Source organism: Coregonus clupeaformis, chromosome 31, assembly GCF_020615455.1.
Source record: "Coregonus clupeaformis isolate EN_2021a chromosome 31, ASM2061545v1, whole genome shotgun sequence".
NCBI lineage: Eukaryota > Metazoa > Chordata > Actinopteri > Salmoniformes > Salmonidae > Coregonus > Coregonus clupeaformis.
The window spans coordinates 12,204,746-12,221,931 of record NC_059222.1 but is presented as its reverse complement, the minus strand read 5'-3'; the positions used below and the strand labels follow the sequence as shown (position 1 = coordinate 12,221,931).

The 17,186-nt window shown below is 42.7% G+C and overlaps 1 protein-coding gene and 1 non-coding gene across 2 annotated transcripts in view; one reads left to right on the top strand and one right to left on the bottom strand.

Moving 5' to 3' along the window:
* The window catches only part of sdk2b (sidekick cell adhesion molecule 2b), a 435,742-nt gene that overhangs the window by 397,838 nt on the left and 20,718 nt on the right, over positions 1-17,186 (bottom strand). The window lies entirely within an intron of this gene.
* On the top strand, positions 4,158-4,233 carry trnat-ugu. The gene has a single exon. It is a non-coding gene; the product is annotated as a tRNA-Thr (tRNA).

Here is a 17,186-nt window from a genome sequence, read left to right as displayed (position 1 = left end):
GAATGCTAGCTAAATGCTAACAAACGCATGCAAACATTTTATCGTTTCTGACATAAACTATTTGCAGGACAGACATCCCAGATCATAAAGTTAAAGAAGTAACTACTCACAGTTTGCTGCACGCACAAAACAAATATTATACAGCAAGACGGATCCAGGAGGAGATCTCTGCTGTTACCAAGGGGAGCTTGATTGCAAGAAGCTAACTAGCTAAGTTATCAAACCAAATGCACAACTGTACAGCATTTAGCACATTTTAGACAGTTCACTTAATAGTTATAAGATATCTAGCTGGCAAACATTTAGTTGTGAATTCCATACAGTAACTATTTCAACAACAGTGAGTGACTCACAAGGCTCCGGTCTCTCATCGTTGTGTGCTTGTAAACAAACAATATGTGACTGGGGACTACCGGTAAGCTTCATAAAGTAAAATAGTTTGACAGGTGAAATGAAGAACGTGATCTGCTTTATCTCCTAATGTATTGCCTGCAGGTAGTCTGCATGTATTTACTTAAAAAGTAGCTACAAACATGAAAATGTATGAAAAAAATGCAAAGAAATAGTATCAACGGTATTGGCAGCATTGAAAAACAATCCCGTGGCTATTTCCAAACCCCCCGGGATATGATATATATGGTATACATCCCAAGCCTAGCAATGACAGCTCTATTTTGCGAAGGCTGGACGTGGTGTAGTGTAGAGGATGTGTGGGTTGGCTTGGGGGGAAAGGTCTTAGAGATGAAATGGCTAGGATAGCCCCGGGATGCTCACTATCTCTCTACACCCCTGCCTTATCAAACAGAGCTTAAATGCCATTCCCTAAAAGGTATGCATTCTCTATCAGCTCCCCGTGTTCTAAGCTTGATCAAGCCTGGACCTTACTCACTGTGGGTATCTGTATGAGGATCGAAGAAGACCGCAACTTCAAAAACACTAAACACACACACAAACTCTCTCTCAATGTTCCCCTGACTCAATACTTCAAAGGCTCCCACCTGTAAATAGCGGCACACAAACAAACACACACGCAGTATACAGATCAACCAATGAACACACACATCAGCAAAGCTATTTATGGGTAAGTAAACTAGGTCAAAAGCTTTGGCGTATGGAAGCCTATGTGGAACAAATACTTTCAACCATTGAATGACATGTATATTCCCTATGAATTACAGGATATGTATGCTTTCAACTATACTAGAAGGATACCAATACTAGGAGGCCTATCATTCCCACAATGGCTGCTCAATTAGGGACCATACCATCCATTTCACCAAGAATAAGCAGCCAACAATCACAACCAGCATCTTGCTTATTCAAGCTTACTAAAGCCAAGAGGGAGTGGCTTAGAGGTTACAATGAGCAGCAGCTGAAGATCCAAAATGGAGGCTGTGTCGCAAAGGGTCAATAGGTCATCCACAATGAGACTGGAGGGTGTTGTCCAGATCAGGGGAGGGGAGAGGAGGGGAGGCATTGAGCATGCAGCTGCCCCTTGGGTGGCCTTGATGTGTCCCAGTCGGCCAGATGGTAAAAGAGACCCAATTAAAACTGGGCAGAGGGACAACCAGCCAGCTCTGGGTTATGTCCAAAATGGCACCCTAGTCCCTATATAGTGCACTACTTTTGTCCAGACTCCTATTGGCCCTAGTCAAAAATAGTGCACTATATAGGCAATAGGGTGCCATTTGGATTGTAGACCTGGTCAGTACCACTCCAGACAGGCCCCAAATTAGAGGTAAAGGTAGGCCAAAGCTTCAGAACAGAAGCAGTCTATATGCAAATAGGGCTGTCGGAGTTTGTCGCATCATATAGGTCTGTTGTGGCCCTGCAGTGCAACTACACACAGCCTAGACTGTCAGAGACAGCATAGTCAGGAGCACAGTTTTCTAAAAAGTATATTTTTTTGGTCGACCTCCAGCAGTCACCAGTAGCGTGGGGCAGAGCGTCTCAAAAAGTTGGGATTAAACCCCATTGGAATGTAATGCAGCTCAATGTGTCGAGAGGGAGGGAGGGGAGAGATGAAAAGGCAGTGAAGAAATTAAAAGGAGGAGCCTTGCCTGACAATGAGGGGAGAAGTAGGGGAAGAATGGAGAATTGTGATATTACATTGGCTGCATCCCACCTGGCACCCTATTCCCTATATAGTTCACTACTTTTGACCAGACCCCTATGCAGTCCCTGGTCAAAAGTAGCGCACTATGAAGGGAATTTATACCCCGGCATATTTAGTTAAATAGTTAACCAAATAGCTACCCGGACAATCTGCATTGACCCTTTTTGCACTAACTTTTTTTGACTCATCATGTACGCTGCTATTACTATTTATTGTCTATCCTGTTGCCTAGTCACTTTATTCCTAGTTATATGTACATATCTACCTCAATGACCTCATACCCCTGCACATCGACTCGGTACTGGTAATCCATGTACCTAGCCAAGTTATCGTTACCCATTGTGTATTTATTATTAACTTTTATTATTACGTGTTATTACTTTTCTATTATTTCTCTATTTTCTTTCTCTCTGCATTGTTGAGAATGGCCCGTAAGTAAGCATTTCACTGTTAGTCTACACCTGTTGTTTATGAAGCATGTGACAAATACAAATGTATTTTATTTGGTCGCCATTTAGGATGCACACAGCAATTAGGCCATGTCAGTGACCAGTGCCACCATGAAGTGGCCTTGCCACAGGGCATTGTCAGGGTCATGATCTGTGTACAGTAGAGTGGGTCATAGAAAGCCCTGTGAGTTAGTCTTATCTCCGTCTGCTGCAAAGTATTAAAGCCAGAATAGGATTTAGGATTGAGCCACAAATCCTCCCAAAAACATACAGTCCCAGTCAAAGGTTTGGACACACCTACTCATTCAAGGGTTTTTCTTATTTTTTACTATTTTCTACATTGGAGAATAATAGTGAAGACATCAAAACTATGAAATAACACATATGGAATCATGTAGTAACCAAATAAGTGTTAAACACATTTTAGATTTTAGATTCTTCAAAGTATCCACCCTTTGCCTTGATGACAGCTTTGCACACTCTTGGCATTCTCTCAACCAGCTTCACCTGGAATGCTTTTCCAACGGTCTTGAAGTAGTTCCCACGTATGCTGAGCACTTGTTGGCTGCTTTTCCTTCACTCTGCGGTCTAACTCATCCCAAACCATCCCAATTGGGTTGAGGTCGGGAGATTGTGGAGGCCAGGTCATCTGATGCAGCAGGCCATCACTCTCCTTATTGGTCAAATAGCCCTTACACAGCCTGGAGGTGTGTTGGGTCATTGTCCTGTTAAAAACAAATGATAGTCCCACTAAGCGCAAACCAGATGGGATGGCGTATCGCTGCAGAATGCTGTGGTAGCCATGCTGTTTAAGTGTGCCTTGAATTCTAAATAAATCACTGACAGTGTCACCAGCAAAGCACCCCCACACCATCACACCTCCTCCTCCATGCTTCACAGTGGGAACCACATATGCAGAGATCATCTGTTCACCCACACTGCGTCTCACAAAGACACAGCGGTTTGAACTAAAAATCTACAATTTGGACTCCAGACCAAAGGACAAATTTACACCGGTCTAATGTCCATTGCTCGTGTTTCTTGGCCTAAGCAAGTCTCTTCTTCTTATTGGTGTCCTTTAGTAGTGGTTTCTTTGCAGCAATTTGACCATGAAGGCCTGATTCACGCAGTCTCCTCTGAACAGTTGATGTTGAGATGTGTCTGTTACTTGAACTCTGTGAAGCATTTATTTGGGCTGCAATTTCTGAGGCTGGTAACTCTAATGAACTCATCCTCTGCAGCAGAGGTAACTCTGGGTCTTCCTTTTCTGTGGTGGTCCTCATGAGAGCCAGTTTCATCATAGCGCTTGATGGTTTTTGCAACTGCACTTGAAGAAACTTTCAAAGTTCTTTACATTTTCCGTATTGACTGACCTTCATGTCTTAAAGTAATGATGGACTGTCGTTTCTCTTTGCTTATTTGAGCTGTTCTTGCCATAATATGGACTTGGTCTTTTACCAAATAGGGCTATCTTCTGTATACCACCCCTACCTTGTCACAACACAACTGATTGGCTCAAACGCATTAAGAAGGAAAGAAATTCCACAAATTTACTTTTAACAAGGCACACTTGTTAATTGAAATGCATTTCAGGTCCCGTGTAGCTCAGTTGGTAGAGCATGGCGCTTGTAACGCCAGGGTTGTGGGTTCCATTCCCACGGGGGACCAGTATGAAAATGTATGCACTCACTAACTGTAAGTCGCTCTGGATAAGAGCGTCTGCTAAATGACTAAAATGTCAAATGTACCTAATGAAGCTGGTTGAGAGAATGCCAAGAGTGTGCAAAGCTGTCATCAAGGCAAATGGTGGCTACTTTGAAGAATATAAAATAAAATATATTTTGATATGTTTAATACTTTTTTGGTTACTACATGATTCCATATGTGTTATGTCATAGTTCTGATGTCTTCACTATTATTCTACAATGTAGAAAATAGTAAAAATAAAGAAAAACCCTTGAATGAGTAGGTGTGTCCAAACTTTTGACTGGTACTATACATATAGCTAAATGGGTGTGTGTATGCCGGTTTTGTTTTTGTGTGTGTATGCATGCGCAAGAATGCCTGCCTGAGTGTGTGTGTGTGTTCAACAAGTGTTTGAGGTGTACCATGTTGTGAAACGTTATTTTCCTGTCTGGCACCCTGGCAATATACAGTATGAACACTATTAGGGCCCATCTCTGAGGAGAGAAGTTTCTCTCTCTCTCTCTCTCTCTCTCTCTCTCTCTCTCTCTCTCTCTCTCTCTCTCTCTCTCTCTCTCTCTCTCTCTCTCTCTCTCTCTCTCTCTCTCTCTCTCTCTCTCTCTCTCTCTCTCTCTCTCTCTCTCTCTCTCTCTCTCTCTCTCTCTCTCTCTCTCTCTCTCTCTCTCTCTCTCTCTCTCTCTCTCTCTCTCTCTCTCTCTCTCTCTCTCTCTCTCTCTCTCTCTCTCTCTCTCTCTCTCTCTCTCTCTCTCTCTCTCTCTCTCTCTCTCTCTCTCTCTCTCTTCTCTCTCTCTCTCTCCTCTCTTACTCACTGGCACTGTGTGTGTGTGTGTGTGTGTCTGTCCAGCCCAGCCCAGCCCTCTCTCTCTCTCTCCACTCTGGCACCATGGCTGTCACCCCAGTCAGCAGGGAGTGCAATCAGGGGCTGAGGAGGCTATGACTTGGCAAGCTCAAGTACATGAGGGCCTTATATCTCACTGGGGACAGTTGTTAAGCACACCATGGCCCAAATGCTTTTTTGACAGAGCCCTTGAACCCACACTATTCACTGGGGAGAGGGCATTTGTAGCAAATATTGGAGAGTATGTTGGTTGTTGTGGCACTGTATGAATGTGTGTGTGCACGTTTGTGGATGCATGCGTACATGTGCGTTTGTGCTTGTGTGTGTGTGTATGCAAATGTGTGTGTGCGCATACTACAACTGCATGAGAGCAGAGAGCTTTAATCACACAAGGATTTACTCAAGCATTTTAACAAGAGGCCTTTTTGGTAAGTATGAGGGATTATCCAATATAATCGTATGAGTTGAAGATTGGGAAATGGCTGACTGCTGTCGAGCAGCATAATAAATGAAGGTAGAACCTTATACTTGGGCAGCATATCACTATGTAGATTAATGCTTGATAAACCCATAAACAAACCGACACACACACACGCACACACACCAGGGTTTCCGTTAGGAAAATGTGGTGCTGGACATTTGCCCAGGCAGCATTTTAATTTACCGGACATTTGAGAAATTTACCGGACCCATATGCATTGGGTGCGTAACCTGATTAGGGTGTCCACCGTTGGTGCTCAGAATGACAGACATTTAGACTTTGGTAATTCATAACATGCTAGTCAAGGGTGAAACAATGTGCGGTCCTTCTTACCGAATTCGGATGTGCACTTTGAAGATGTTAGAATAACTGTCCACATTTACTTTTCCTCAGCCAAGAAGACGAGTAACGAACAGCAAAATTACTAACCTATGTCAATCTACTATCCCCCATAGTAGAAAGGTTTACATTTTAGTCATTTAGCAGACGCTCTTATCCAGAGTGACTTACAGTTAGTGAGTGCATACATTATTCATACTTGCCCCCCGTGGGAATCGAACCCACAACCCTGGCGTTGCAAACGCCATGCTCTACCAACTGAGCTATTCTATTGGTCTGCTTGTTGAGAAACAAATGTCCTATTCCAAACAGACTCTGGGACAGTTGTGGGACTATTGATCCCAAATTCATACAACCAGTAGGCCTAGGCTACATATATATTAGTTTTTTTAAAGCAATGAGTCTAATGCAACAGATCAGAACATTTAGATTAAAATGTTGCTAAACTATTATTTCTTCACATTATAAGCAATGTGCACAAGGCAGTAGGTCATGTGCAAATCTTTGTTCCATAATGCAATTAGTGGGATAACACCATGACGAAAGGGCACTGCACATGCGAGCAGTTTCATGTGACAGAGATTAAAATATTCATTTGAAATTTAGAAAGAGAGGAGATCTAATAGGCTACTTTGAAGCAAGATAAGACGTGTCATAATACTGTATGTATTAAAATGTTCAGGTTTCAAACAATTAAGTATATGTTTTCAAAATGCATACTGCCTCCAGCTCATTGCAAAGTGGTCCGCACTGATGAAGCCTGCCTTCAGTTGCCCTTTGAGATGCTGCATAAGCAGCTCTCACGCTGTCTGACAGATTTTGCGCTCAAAGGCTCTGTATCTGTATGCTGTACGCGTGGGATAAATAAGATACATAACGAATATACTGTACACACGCAGCAATTTAATTCCACCAAATTATGCAAATTAACATATAGCATGACCAGTCAAATGTATTTACATCGACTGGTATTTCCATCAATGAATAGGCTAAAAATGATTATTTCGCAAAAGCATTTTTTTCTTCTTCTCCTTGACAATTGGCAGGCGGCAATTTTATTTATCGGCTTTTCTATTTAAATTTTACTGGGGCCAAAATTCTGCTATTACCGGTTAACGGAAACCCTGACACACACACACACACACACACACACACACACACACACACACACACACACACACATCTACCTACAGATCCAAGAGGCATTGTGAAAAGAGGCCAAAGAAACCTCTCTATTCTTGAGTCAGTCAAAATGTAATGGGCCCTGGTTAAAAGTAGTGCACTATATAGAAAATAGGGTGCCATTTCGGATGCAACCAGTTAGCTTCTGAGAAGGTTTCTCTCTCTGTGGACTCTATTAGTCATCCCCTAGTGAATTAAGAGACAGTACACTATTAAGCTCAACAGGCGGCCCCCTGCAGTCCCTGTAATATGGTACAAGGCATTTCCTCTCCCCTAATGACTCCATATACTCCTCCTTTATGCTTCCTGTAATTGGAGAGCGCTACATACATACATACAGAGAGAGAGAGAGAGAGAGAGAGAGTGAGAGAGAGAGAGAGAGAGAAAGGAGGACTGAGCAGGGGAAGAGATAGCAGGTGGTGTGTTCCTCTGAAAGGCATATCCATGTGTGTGTGTGTGTATGTGTGTGTGTGTGTGTGCATGTGCGCGTGTATCATGATGAGTGAAAGCGTAGGTGGGTGAGTAGTATATTGTGTGGGTAAACGTGCTCAGAATAGTGTATGGCCGTGTTTCAAAATGCATACTTGTGTTCTATCTAGAGCGTATAGCGAGTACGGAAGTCAACTGTCATTTTTCAAGTGCGATTCCAAACATAAGACATAACACATTGCGATGCAGCGAAAATTCTCAAAACTTCTGAATGAATGGCAGACTGAAGTCCCCGCTTGGGAGAAAATGTTCCAGAGAAATAAGGAATAACTTTGTAAAATGTTAGTATTACATTTATTTATACACCAAATTATGATCAACAAATTATTTCATATGAATTTTGAATTCAAATGTTGAGTCACTGCTGTTTATCAGCCCGCTAGCCAAGCTAAGTTAGCTCGTCAAACACGATAGCTAGCTAGTAGGTGATCTCGTCCTGCTTATCAGCTGTTTAAAGATGAATAACTAAAATAACTAATCGTAAAATCAGCAGTGTCAATTTTGAAGACCCGGACAGTTTTTTTATCCTGAATTGGTGAACTTGCTAGCCAGCTAATGACAAACGTAGCAAAATGTTATTATTCTTTTTTTAATTAGGGACAGATGGCAACTGATGCATTAATTTCACTCCATGGCATTGGCTTGGCAGGACAAAACAGTCGGTTTGGAGGTAAGGCATTTTAACAACATCTGATTAAAAAACTTAAGAAATGCATAAGAAATGCAGCTAGCTGTGTTCTGTTCCAGTCATTGCAAAGTCTATCGGTATCTACTAGCATGCTAGCAGATACCCATAGACTTCCAGTCATTGCGCTAACGCACTGGCTCACAAAACTACCTCTAACTTTCTTCATACTGGACACAGAGACATATAAAGGCTGTCCACGAGTTGATCTGACTCTGGGGAAGTAGATTGCCAAAATCACGAAAGTACCCCTTTAAAAAAAGGTAGTTGTGGTTCTCAGCAACATGAACCAGCACTGAAATTTGAGCAATGAAGTTCATTTCTTCCCCCTTATGTTTCTGCTCTGTTTTCCACAGGCTGAAGCACATCCCACCCCATCACTCAGACAAATGTAAAGAACTTGGGAACCTCCCGTCCACAATGGGAAATCACCCTATCCCAGGAGTTTAGTCAGGAGTCTATTCAGCAGTGTGCATCATCACTATGTTAGATAGAAGTAGATCCACACATGTTATTCTCTATCATGCAGAATTGTCAGCTCATTATAACATATGAAGCTCATTCTAAAATACAGAGGTGGGTGATTTCTGTCCCAGGGTACTGCACTGTGTGCAAGTTTTTATTCCTGCCCAGCACAAACACCATGTTCAACTATTCAGGTCTACAATTTAGACCACAATTAGTTGAATGAGGTGTTAGTGAAGGGCTGGAACAAAAACATGTAAACTCCTGTCCTGTGTAAAAAATAAAATGTGTCTGTCATGACTAAATTCGTCTTCATGTACTAAACAAGCTTTTGAATGTTAAAGGTTCATCTTCTTGAGATGTCCCTCACTTGGGGATGCTAAAATGTTTATGCTAAAATGTTTATGCTAAAATGTTTATGCTAAAATTTTTATTCTATTCTACTGAGCCATTAACTTTGTGTTCGTATTCTTATCTTTTCTTATTTATTATTGTTGTTGCATTGTCCAGAAGGAACCTCCAAGTAAGCATGTGTATCCTGTACTAACTAATCAAAAATGAATAATAAAGCTTGAAACTTGACTTATTTTGTACAATGGACTGTGTTCTAAGGATTCATGCACAGATACAGGAAAACCAATAGAAGTGTTCATATTTATTAAAAACAACAAGTATTGATGTCTCCCCACAGTTCTGGTTTGCTTGGGCATTTGGGGGCTGCAGTTCATCTGTCTAATCCCCTGCAAGGAGAGAGAAAGGCATTAACAATATTACAATGGTGTATTCATTTAAAGTAATATATTCCTGTTTGATATGCATGCATATAATTAAATTGTACAGTAAGCCAAATAGATTTTTTAGCTATTTAAATTTTTTTTAGCTTCAGCCTCTGTACCATGCATGCAAGCTTAGCTTACTTGTTATTTGTGTTAAATATTTTCATTCTGGAATAGTTGTACGCTGAATTGCTAGCACTAGTTGCTCACACTGCTACATTGGCTACAATGTAAACAGACATAGCTAGCTAGCTAGCATAAAAGATAGCTTTGTTGACACTGGCTGCGTGATCATGCGGTTTCCTGTTTAGGTTAGAGGTCACGTGGAAGTACATTTCAAATGTAACGGATTTTAAATGCTCTGCGTTCTCCCATACTAGACGGTATGCTCTCTCAGGTGTTCTTGGTCTTATCACCCTTGAAAGAACAGGAGAGCGCAGAAGCATATGGAAACAGCCTATGTGTATGCTCTGTGACCGTGTGTATCAGTATCTGCAGTGTGTGTATGTATGCCAGGGTTTCCGTTAGGAAAGATGTGGCACCGAACAACGTGACCAGGAAGATTTAAATTGACCAGCCATTTGAGAAATTTCCTGGACCCATATGTGTTGTGTGTAACCCATTAGGGAGTCCACCCACGGTGCTCAGTATGACAGAAATCACATTTAGATTATGGTAATTCATCTTAACAGAACATGCAACTCCTGTAATGAAGCAGCCAATAAAACAATGCCAAAACGCAATTCGCGGGGAAAAACACCATTCTTAACAGTTCACCTGATGAGAGCGGTTCAATATGTGAGAGAGATAAAAATATTTTTTAGAAACGTATAAAGATGCTACAACTATGATGGGTTGCTATGTCTAGGATTGTGCCTTTCTTTGGCTTTTGAAATCCAATAGAACAGGAGAGAAATGGAATATGAGGAAGTCTTTCATAGGCGGCGCGTCGAATAGGCTAGGGAAGTGAATTTAAATAAAATGTGCCAAAATTCTATAATTACTCCTGTCCATACAGAAATAAATAAAATCACTCAAAATACTTCACCAGAAAGCATGACTTAGCCACAGACGAATCGAAGGATCATTCGCTTTTTTTATAAATAGCTGTGGATTGTTTGGGAAGCCCGCAATTTGGGCAGAGTGCGTGGCAATAGGCCTAGATGATTATTAAGTTGCGGCTGTCAGTGAAAAGCATCTAAAATATGTGTGAAGATAATGTGTCTTGAGTAAAATGTACTGTAAAATGTTGAGACAAGAAGAAGGGGAGAAGTGTGTGGCAAAGATATAGACGAGTCTCTCTCCAGAATGGCTCAGCTATCTCCCGCCAATTCTTGCGCAATCACTGTTTCATTCTGTGAATTGTTTGCCCTTTGATTGTTTATTTTGATCAATTCCCCATTACATAAGTAGCCTAATGGGGAAATGATCAAAAGAGTATCTCAATACATATAGAAAGGGAGGCAGACAGGCTGAGTAGAGAGATTAATGCAATTGAAAGAACCTGAATGTATCATATTTTCTACTGTTTTTATTTGTCGGCTTTATGAATTTTGACTTAGTTGACAATAGGCCTACTGCTGCATTGGTCTATAGGCTATGAGTTCCATGGGCTCATTTCCATGCACTCATGGATCACGGTGTATCAATGTGTCCATATGGCAGAGGCTGGTTGTCACACCTACTCCTGCTCCCTCCCACCGGCTTTCGACATCGCCGGTCTACTAACCACCGGTCCTGGCAACCCACATTGAGCACACCTGCTCCCCATTGTTAAGCACACCTGGACTTCATCACCACCCTGATTCCTTTCCCTTCATATAGCCCTCAGTTGCCGCAGTCATCAGGCAGTATTGTTTTTTGGTTATGTTCAGTACGCATCTCCTGTTTTGTATTAGCGTCATAGTTATTATTATTAAACTCACCTTCTGCACCTACTTCCAGACTCCCTGCGTATACGTTACACTGATGCTGACAGTGCACGTCAGAGCAAAAAACCAAGCCATGATGTCGAAGGAATTGTCCATAGAGCCCCGAGACAGGATTGTGTCGAGGCATAGATCTGGGGAAGGGTACCAAAACATTTCTGCAGCATTGAAGGTCCCCAAGAACACAGTGGCCTCCATCATTCTTAAATGGAAGAAGTTTGGAACCACCAAGACTCTTCCTAGAGCTGGCCGCCCAGCCAAACTGAGCAATCAGGGGAAATGGGCCTTGGTCAGGTAGGTGACCAAGAACCTGATGGTCACTCTGGCAGAGGTCCAGAGTTCCTCTGTGGAGATGGGAGAACCTTGCAGAAGGACAACCATCTCTGCAGCACTCCACCAATCAGGCCTTTATGGTAGAGTGGCCAGATGAAAGCCACTCCTCAATAAAAGGCACATGACAGCCCGCTTGGATTTTGCCAAAAGGCACCTATAGGACTCTCAGACCATGAGAAACAAGATTATCTGGTCTGATAAAACCAAGATTGAACTCTTTGGCCTGAATGCCAAGCGTCACATCTGGAGGAAACCTGGCACCATCCCTACGGTGAAGCATGGTTGTGGCAGCATCATGCTGTGGGAATGTTTTTCAGCGGCAGAGACTGGGAGACTAGTCAGGATCGTGGGAAAGATGAACGGAGCAAAGTACAGAGAGATCCTTGATGAAAACCTGCTCCAGAGCGCTCAGGACCTCAGACTGGGGCAAATGTTCACCTTCCAACAGGACAACAACCCTAAGCACACAGCCAAGACAATGCAGGAGTGGATTCGGGACAAGTCTCTGAATGTCCTTGAGTGGCCTAGCCAGAGCCCGGACTTGAACCCGATCAAGCATCTCTGGAGAGACCTGAAAATAGCTGTGCAGCGACGCTCCCCATAAGAGGATCTGCAGAGAAGAATGGGAGAAACTCCCCAAATACAGGTGTGCCAAGCTTGTAGTGTCATACCCAAGACGACTCGAGGCTGTAATCGCTGCCAAAGGTGCTTCAACAAAGTACTGAGTAAAGGGTCTGAATACTTATGTAAATGTGATATTTCAGTAGTTTATTTTTATACATTTGCCAAAATGTATAAATACCTGTTTTTGCTTCATCATGATGGAATATTGTGTGTAGATTGATGAGGGAAAAAACAATTTAATCAAATTTAGAATAAGGCTGTAACGTAACAAAATGTGGAAAAAGTGAAGGGGTCTGAATACTCTCCGAATGCACTGTAGTTAAAATAGCTTCTGAAGTTCCGAAATTGTACTGTATGTTCATTAATGGTAAAATATGGCAGTGTTTTTCCATATCCTGAAAAGTTCCTGTTTTGAAGTTAAGAGGATTTCATCCGACAGTGACGAGTACAACAGTAGGAGGCAGGACAGGTTTGCATGAGGCAAGGCCACAGCACATTGAAGAGCGGTCAGAGCTTTATGGCCATTAACACACTGTAGGGTTGAAGAGGGTTGAAGAGGAGACTCCTATGGAGAAGTCAAGTCATTCATATTCATGGTCATTACCTGATCTAATCATCCTGAGGCTCTGCTCTTGGCTAAAGCCAGTTCACGAGAGGGGGCAGACCTCCTCCCGAGTCCCGCCACGGGGCAGACAGGCAGGTAGAGCAATGTGTGTTGAGGGAAGAGGAGGCAGGATAAATTGTGACCAAATCATCCAGGGATGTCCGTGGGGCAAACCAAGAAGAAACGGAATCAAAAGAAAACTGGGCAAACAGAGAAGAAACTGTATCAACAGAAAACTGGGCAAACAGAGAAGAAACTGAATCAACAGAAAACTGGGCAAACTGAGAAGAAACTAGATCGATAAAACTTTTGTGAAGCTGGAGGAGCCCTGAGGCATACAGGTATGTGTTTTTTCCAAGGCTGAACTTTTGTGTTAGACTAAAACTGGGGCTATTTTTCAGAGAGTTACAGAGATTCCGAAGAACATGACTATGAGGTTGAGCTGACCTGGTCCCTAGAATATTTAACAACCATGCTGCTGGTGCTTGTTACGTCTCCTTTTACCTCTTCTCTCTTGTTTCCTAGGATAGTAAAAAACCTTGCTGCTGGCTCGTGTTCGTTACGTCTCCTTTCAGCTCTTCTCTCAATCTCATATCAGCTGAACAAGGACACTTGTGATCACACCGAAGACCATGAGGCTTTGAAATGGAACAACAACAACAAGAAATCTACATAAGTGAGACCTTGATTAAAATGTTCCCTATCTAAATGCTTTTCAGACGTATTGTGGTTCTCAGAACCATCATTGACAGGATCGCTAGTCTCTTCAAGGTCTCTGGCTGCCTCATACAATCAGCAAGTGGCCTCCAACTGAATTACACCTGGAGAGAGAGAGACCATATGCAACATTTCATGAGGCCTAGCTAGCCATGCACACTGAAGTTTGATTAAGATTAACTAAATCAAACTTCAATTATCAAGGCTGCATACATCATGGTCAAGGGTCAAGGATAGCATCCAAATGGTCATGATGGCGATTGAAAAATTATGCCCATTCTAAACATCCCAGACATTTCGGGAAGGCCGGGGGGCCCAGCTACAGACTTCCAATGACCCCATGAAGCGGATGACGCACCCCCTTCTCTCATCCCTGTCTCTCATCACCATCCGCATGGACACTAATCTCACTCAATCTCTCTCTCAGGTGGTAACCAAGTGCCATTCTCTCACTCTCTCTGTCCCTCTCCTTCTCTATCTCTCATTCTCCCTCTCCCTCTCATTCCCTCTCTCTGTCACTCTCTCCCTCACTCGCTATTTCACTCTCTCCCTCTGAAAACTGCTAAAGTCTAGCTCCCTGCCTGTACTGTAAGCCAGTCAGGCTAATCGGATCTAATGTTGAGTGATTTATAAGTGTATGCCAAACATGACATTCCAATTGAGTCCTCCCCTGCTGCTCAGGTTCCAAAATAGAACCCCGTTAAAGATGACACGCAGCAGGCGACCAGAGCACATTGTGTCTATAAGGCCCAGTAAATGAGGAAAGGATCAGGAATAGCGAGAGACTGTGAGAGACGGTATGCCGTAGCTATAAATGTCAGATCTGGCATAATATCTGGGGCTGGGGTGTGCTTTGTCATCCTAGTTTATTTAAGGAAGTTGTTATCAGAGCTATGCTTATGCGAAGCAGCATGTCATAGGGGCCTTTCAGCTCGCTCCACGGGTCCCTTCCTCACTTATCCAACAGTCAATGTATGGCAGGAAAGAACAATGTTAGACTAACCGTCAACGTTGATGCCGATAGCACAAGCATAATAACCCTCCCTCGCAAAACCATTATAACCCCAGGGATTTTTCTACCATTGAAATCCTTGGGCGGGCCGTCTGAACGTTTTGTAAAATAAATATATATATACTGTATATATATATATATATATATTTATTTTTCTTAAATAACTTTTCGGAATGAAAAAACTTAAACGACTAAAACCAGATATAAAGTATGTCGAAAAGATAATGGACCTATATATTTTTTATAATATAATCTTGGAGAACTAACAATCACCGTAATAGAAGATAGCCAGTCAGGGGGAATTGAAATTCAATTGTCCCTGACTGTCTAGCTTTTATTTTGGTGATCGTTAGTTATAGAAAATGTCAAAAAACAATGAATTTAGTAGTATTGATTTTGTTATTATGTTTGAGCAAAAGAACACAGCATTTACCATGGCAAAATGCATCAAATGGTCTCTCAGCTCCATGGCAGAATATGTAGAATCGCAGGAAATTAGCTTTAAAACTGCAAAAAGTTCTCTCAGTTCTATGGAGAAATTTGTAGAATTGCAGGAAATTGGCTTACATTTTCCAAAATGAGACCCCTAAAATGTTCTCTAAAATCCTGCCACGTCGACGGGCCGACTACACTCATTGCCACGCCCCCTGCCCCCTACCTAAGCCCCTTTTTTATCCAGAAAAAACCCTGAACCCTCCCTCACTAAAGTCTCCATGATAGAAACCCTGTAAAGAACTAGCTAGCTACACAGTATATTACATTAGTTCATTCATTATGTTCTAGTACAGGGGTATTCAACTCTTACCCTACGAAGTCCGGAGCCTGCTGGTTTTCTGTTCTACCTGACAATTAATTGCACCCACCTGGTGTCCCAGGTCTAAATCAGTCCCAGAATAGAGGGGAACAATGAAAAAACACAGTGGCTTTGAGATCCAGAGTTGACATGGAGGGTTCTAGTATGTTGTTTAATGATGTTTGACATGACAGTGGATATTCAGAATACTGGACATTATCGCTAGCTCCTTTCTCTGTGGTCTTTAATGTGTGTCATTACAACGCTTCAGTCCGCTCTGGTGAAGGCTGTCCGGCCCTGCCTCTGTTGAAAGGCCATTTCACTGGACTGGTCATTAAAATGTGGGCAACGGACACACACACACACATTAAAACGGACGGGGGCTGTTGGTCCAGAGTCAGGTCGCTCTGCTCTGCTCGCCTCCTAATGTCCTTTAATCATTGGAGGGAAAGGGCCCGGCGCTCGGGTCACTCTGCTCTCAACGAGCAGCGCTGCACTCAGAGACAGTATGAAGAGTATCCAATTAATTCCTAGGGGTCCTGACCCCTGAATCCATAATGAAAGTTGGGCCAGGCAGACGATGCTGCCAGAGCTGAATAGACAGAGCAGAGCAGAACACTGACAGCTATAGCTCCTCCATCTCCCTTTACATATGCACGTAAATGCGCATGTGCATGCACACAGACACACATTCACTCACACACACACACTCCCTCTCTCTCACACACACGCAGTACAGTACACCCACACACACAGAACACACACACATTCTCTCGCTCGCTCTCTCTCACACACACACACACAGTACACACACAGTGTGAAAACTGACAATGTCAGGATTGTTAATCCCATGATGTGTAAGTTATCAATCCACAGTAAATGTCAGAGGGAGAGGATCTACCCTCATGAATGATGGATATATATATATATCTCTGCTTGCCATATCTTAGTATCCCTGTTTGTTTTCTCATAGTCTACGTCCCAAATGGCACCCTATTCCCTTTATGGTGCACTACTTTTTTACCAGGGCTCTGGTGAAAGGTAGTGCACTATGTAGGGAATAGGGTGTCATTTGGAACGCAACTCCAGTCTCCTCGCCATTGTATTATAGAGTGGGACAGTGCTTCTGAGGGCTTAGACTACATCTCCAGAGGTAATGCAGTTCATCCCTTACAGCAGCCGCAATACCTGAATCCCAATGACATTACCATACTGCTCCACTGGCTGCCCGGCTAGCTGCAGACACAAGCAGAGGAGGGTGAGGGAAGAGGTGAGGAGGAAGGAGGAGGAAAGGAGGGATGGGGAGGGATTCACCCAAATGATACTCTCGCTGCTTTTGGATTCTCTCTCTCTCTCTCTCTCGCTCTCTCTCTGGCTCAAGCTATAGCACATTGTGGAGGTGTGAGATATTTTTTTTTAAATATTCTAAATGCAAAAGAATTGAAAGCCTGCACAAACTTTCGTATCCATTTCCAGTAACAATATATGTGCACGTAGGGGTGCTAGAAAGGAGCCTACCCTTCTTCTCTCTTTACCTGCTTAGGGAAATGCTGCACAGCGGGTACTGGCATCCAACCTCTATGGGGATCAGGTCTTAATAACTATTCAGAATAATTTATGCTCCAGCCACTATCATGGCTTCTGCAACTAA